This window comes from Cryptomeria japonica, chromosome 2 (assembly GCF_030272615.1).
Source record: "Cryptomeria japonica chromosome 2, Sugi_1.0, whole genome shotgun sequence".
Taxonomy (NCBI): Eukaryota; Viridiplantae; Streptophyta; class Pinopsida; order Cupressales; family Cupressaceae; genus Cryptomeria; species Cryptomeria japonica.
In genome coordinates this window covers 81,883,533-81,889,933 of record NC_081406.1, presented here as the reverse complement: position 1 = coordinate 81,889,933, position 6,401 = coordinate 81,883,533, and positions in this window count along the sequence as shown.

Here is a 6,401-nt window from a genome sequence, read left to right as displayed (position 1 = left end):
CAAACAGGCGCCTCTTGTACTCAAGCACTCCATCTATCAACGCAACATTGGCATTCTCGCTTTCATGCATCTTTGTTTTCGCTTGTACATATTTCAGTCACTTTAGTGACATCCTAGTTCGTTGGAACCCTCATGGTTTGAAACTGATCAATGTCCTAGTCTTAGGTAATCGACAAGAGCACATTACATGTCCTAAGCAGTGTCAACCAAGTCAATCTTACATTAGTGAAACCTGGTCATCCACTCCGAGTCAGTTACATGTCTCCTGACTACTGAAAAGTTTTATCACTGAGTTAACAAACAAAACAACAAAACTGAAAACAATCACTAAACAGTTTGAGCTATGCATGAAAATTTTCTTTGTGTGCTGTCTTTTATATTGGTTTTCGATTATTATCCCTCTGAGTAACTCGAGGAAGTCTATCTTGACTAAGAGGAACAAGGATTGAGGGCATAATATTTTCTTGTTTTCTGCTTGTAGGAATGATCCCAATGATCTGGAAACATCTAAATTAGCTGGGTGTCTGTGATAAGAGCCTTCACATCCAGGTGGAATCGCCTCACATACCTCGACTCCGCTTATTTGAATGTTACAAGGAGGTTCCCATCATTTCTTTGTTTGTTTTGAGGGAATTTCTTCATTGTGCAATCCACGTCCATGCATAATATGTCCAAGGATATGAACGAGAAAAAAGGGTCATTGCAGACAAGATCATTAATATTGCACATGAAAAGCAAGGAACTCTACTCTGCCTGCTATAATTGTAAAATGCTCAATGATGAAAATTAAGCTTTTCAAAGTCTAGTGACTAGGATTAGGGTTGCATCTCATTTTGCATATCATTCTTGCATTTCATTCTACATCTCATGCATTTCGAATGATTTCGGTATAGTAACAATGCTTCCTCTTTGTTTGTTGAATGAGAGTTGGAGCGTCATCATTTCTTCGCTAAGTGGTCTCTTTTCATCATTTCTCTAATCGAGTTCTTGTATTTTGAGATGTTTAGCTACATACATAAGCATATTATATAGATTCATACATTCACTATCATTCATTTGCATTCATCTTATTGCATAGAAAAACAAAAAAAAATTGCATTACTCATTCACATTCATTTATTTGCATATGAAAAGAAAGAAAAATAAAAACCCATATTCCATTTGCATTCATTCATCTATATTGAAAAGAAATGCATACATATAGAATAAAGCATATAAAAGACATCCCATAAGCGAATCAACACAAGTACGATGAAATCAAATTACGAGCTTGTAAATCGGTTGTCCAAGTCCATTTTTGGGATTGAAATCAAAATCTGATGTCAATTCTCTAATCGAAATTTCACGATGTTAACCATTTAGCATTTTTTTCATCAAAAGCTCATTCTTTCTTCAAATTGCGCTCAATTTCAACGCTGAATATCAATTTCATTCTACACATCAACTTTACGATCAACTTGGTGCCTAATCTTATCACTCAACACAAAATTTTCAAAAATTCCTCTAAATCCATTTGTGCTCAAAATCATTATCATCGCTCAAAATTGCCTATAATCATTATGTACCCTCGCTATCTTTCGATTTCACTCCTGAGGGGGCATACTTGTGACCTTATGACCTCACATCTTCAAATGTCGAGAAATTTTTTAAATCTTCAAAGAAAGACAAGAAAAAATCTTTTTCAACTAAAGAAAATCAATCAAATCCTCATCGCTAGGGGCATCTCAACTTCATCGCTTTATATCAAGTTGAGATTTCTCAATCATCTGGATCAAATCAATTTCTAGGGGCATATCAGTTTCATTGCTTCATATCAAACTAATATTTGTCTTTTATCTGAATCAAATCAATTTCTAGGGGCATATCAGTTTCATCACTTCATATCAAACTGATATTTGTTTTTTATCTGAATTAATCTCTTAACGTTAATCAGTTTCATCATTTTTCATCAAGGTGATTATTCGTTTAAACTCAATCAAGGGTTTAAAGAGTATCGTTAATCACACTCAATCTAAGCAGGTGTTTGGTATTCATTTCTTGATCAAGCTAAACAGTTTATCTTCATCGATCTTGATCAATCAAATTCAAGATCGATTTTTATCATCACTTAGTGTATCTAGATCAATCAAGTTCTAGATCAGTAAGATCCACTTCTTGATCAATCAAGTTCAAGTTCGGTATCTTTTGTTTTCTATCGTTCCTAAGTTCAATCAAGTTCTTGAACTGTATCGCTTTAATCAAACTTCTTTCAACTTTGTCACTTCGAATCAAGCTAAACACCTCACTTTTCATCAAGTTCGTGATCAATCAAGTTCAGAACTAACATCTCCTAGACATCAAATTTTCTTTGAACCAATGCGCTACTTGCACATTAATTCAAAGAGGGGCAAATGTAATACCCTAAAAAATGGTCATCTAAACCATGAGCCCCTAATCTCGACAACGTCACCAAAGTCCTAACCAAAGGCAATTAAATCAATCTTGAGCACAAAATTAATTCTTTAATCATCAAATGTCACATGGCAAAATCAATCACTCAATATTAATTAAATATTTATTTAATTAATTAGATCATTCCAAGTAAATCATTTAAAACAGTTATCTTATTTATTTTATTAAATATCCTAGCATATTTAATTAAATAAATCAATTTGTCATTAAAACATCAAAAAGAGGAATTAATTTAATTAAATAAATCAATTTGCCATAAAATCTTCAAAAATGGAAATAAATCAAAAAAAGAATTAATTGACAGAAAAGAATTAAAAATTTGAGAAAAAAAATCAATTGGAGATCATCTTGAAAAAACAAATTAAAAATTGATAGATAATCTCAAAGAAAGCAATTAAAACAATTAAATATTAAAATTGAATGAAATAGAGAATAAATCAGTTTTTTCCTGATTTTAATCTTAAATTTAGTTCAACTTCCTTTAAAATTGATAAAAGCATCCAATCATATCAATTCACCTGGATTGTGCTTCCTCTTGGAAAATCTTGACCGCTCATCATCAGTTGATCTTAGCCGTTGGTTTCTTTCTGAATTTTCTATAAATTCAGGTTCATCTCTCATTCAAAAGGAGGCTGGAGAATATATTGTTATTATACTGTTTTTGCTCTAGGATTTCATTGAGATATTGCATATTAATTATTTCATATTGATTAAATCATTTAGTTTAATATTGCAAAAATATTGTTAGATTAATATTACATCCATCTAGCATTCATCATGTTCATATAGATAAAATCTTTCGTCTTTATGTTGTCTAGTCACTGGTATTGCTTATAATCTGAAAGCAATCTTATACTCGCATCTTTTAGAAGGCAATGGGTCGATTTGTTATGGTTTATTATTCATTGATTATATCTGATTAACCATGCATGTAATGACTTGATTGAAGTGTTGTGCTTACAGATATAGGTTCACTTTTCACACACGCAGTTTCCACTGTTCAACCAATCTGATTTTCTTGGAACAACACTCATTTTTGCAAAAACTTGGTCTTCAGATCGAATCACACAGCTTACACAATTCTACCTCCTTTTCAAATTATTCACATGTATACATCATACAGCTCTCTACGTAGGGACTTTAAGTAGAGAAACGTAGCAACATGTTGTGAAGGTTTCGATGTTTCTTCCTTGTCAGATCGAAAATGTTGAAGGCTTGCATTTCCTCGTAACGTAAGTTGTTATTTCCTCGTTTCGAATAAATTGGATTGTTGTTGAGAATCGATCCCGAGATTCATTCGTATATTACCATATTCTTTTGTTGATATTCGTACAAATTTATTGTGTTTGCCGCCCATGCAGCAGGACGGAATTTGTTCGCCGTATCACAACTAATTAAAAGCACAAGTTACATACCTGTGTAGATTTTTTAATGTTCTTTTATTTTAAAAAATTCATAAAAGGAAAACATGAATTAGACTGACAAATTGTCAATAGGAATGCAATGCAAACTGACCATAACAGCACAATAGCCCACAAGTAACACAGAAAAGACAGACTCCACAAAGAACAAAGAACCTGCAGTTGTCCATCCACACCCAATAGTTGAAAATTTTAGGGGAGGCCCAACGTAATGTAAATACATGAAGGGTTGGCTCAATCACATATAATTAATGTTAGGGAGAAAGTCCAATATGTCATAGAGGAGATCTAACCACATATTTCAAGTGATGTTGTTTTTTCATAGATCATTTGATAGTGGAAAGATGTCGAGTTTACTTTTTTTCATAGAAATCATATATGAATCTAATTAAAGAGGTTAAAAAAAAAATCTACAAAAATATAGAGAAATTAAAATTTCATGGTGAAATTATTGGCTTGGATCTCTTAGTCATTGTCAGTGAAGGAAGTGTCATTGTGGATGTTCTTGATAGCTCTTCTAATCAAGTTGAGCCCTCAAAGAGACTCAGTTAATGCTACCTGCAAGGGATAAGATAGTGGACAATTCTAAGCCATTGGATACAAAATCGTGGATTGGGTCAGAATCTATTACTTTGTTGGGATCATTGAGGATTTGAATGTGGTAGCATGCCATCATTGTTATGTTACTTCTACAAAGGTATTGCAGAGTAGCCAAAGTGGGGTAGAATCTATTACAACCACCGGATGATGGGAAGAGATTTTAATACCCCTCTTTTCCCTTCGAAGAAGCTGCAGGGTTAGAGGACTACTTAGACAACATATATTGGATCTTGTAGACTTCCTAAATGGAACATGATTGATGGATGTTGACCTCAAGAATACACTCTTTACCTGGTCAAACAATTGGCTCAGTGTTGACCTCATCCAAGTCAATTTGGATGGGTTCATCATCTCAAATGGTTGGAATATCCTTCCACATCTTTCACTTAAAGTCCTCCCTAGAACCAATTCAAATCATAATCATCTCCTTCTCTTTTGGCACCTAGCCCCCAAAAAATGTCCTTTCCCCTTCCAATTTGAAATTATATGGATCCTCCACCCAAACTTCAAGAACCTTGTGGAGATTTGGTGAAACAACCCTATTCTGACACTCCAATATTTAGAGATGTGTGTAAACTCAAGATCACTAGACAAAAACTGAGAGTATGGATATAAGAATTGAGGCTTTTGGGCAGACGAAGATTTGAGTTTCTCTAAAGGAATCTAAGAGAAGAATAGCATAGAATCTTTAAAAAGGAGGAGATTCATTGGAAATAAAAGAAGAGAATTCAGTGGCTCCAAGAGGGCGACAAGAATAAATGCTTTACCATAAGGAGGATAAAAGATGGCAATGGGAATGTTTGGGAGGATGAGAAATAGATTGGTCATTGTGTTTTCTCTTATTTTTAGGACGTGTACATGGATAGGATAGGAGCCATTGATTAAGAGAATAAGCTTTTGGAGGCTATTCCTAACACTCTATCTGTTGAGGATAATGCTCAAACATGATGAGACCTATCTCTGTTGATGAGGTCAAGAGTGTTGTTTTCTCCTTCAATGCCTATAAGGCCCTTGGGCTAGATGAGTTCCCCCCTACTTTTTCCAAGAGTTTTGGGAGATCACAAAGGATGATGTGGTGGTGGTGGTCAAGGATTTTTTCAAGAGAGGTAAACTCTTAAATCACATCAATACTACTTTCATTACCCTTATTCATAAAAAGGAATAAGTGGATGACTTAATGGATTTTCAACCTATCAGTCTATGTAATACTTTCTATAAGATCATTTCCAAGGTGTTGGTTAATCCGATCAAACCATTTCTACCAAAGCTTGTTTCCATCAATCAGAAAGGTTTTGTGTAGGGGAGGCAGATACTTGATGTGGTCCTCACTACTCATGAAATTATTCACTCCATGGAGAATAATAGTAAAATGGGATTAGTGTTCAAACTTGATATTTCCAAAGCTTATGACTATATTTCTTGGAGCTCTTTGTTTACCACATTAAGGAAATTTGTCTTTAGAGACAATATTAAACACCTTATTAAGCAATATGTGATAACCCCATGTTTTTCAATTTTGGTTAATGGGGTAGCCAAAGGCTTCTTCAACAATGAAAGGGGGCTTTAATAGGGGGATCCCCTCTCCCCATATTTATTTATCCTTTCTAATAAAGTGCTCAAAAGAAATATCCATAAACTCATTGGTCAAAATGAGCCGATGGATGTTGAACCTACTTTCTCTCTCTCCCCTACATTCCACCAACAATTTGTGGGTGATACAATCCTATTTGGCATCTCTTCTATTCATGAATCCATACAATGGAAGTTAATTCCCAATAGGTATGCTAGTATTATGGGTTAGAACATCAATTATAATAAAATTATGTTAGGTATGCTAGTATTATGGGTTAGGACATCAATTATAATAGAAGTATTTTATATTTATTCAATATTAAAGTTCACCTATAGGAGAAGATCATTCATATTCTA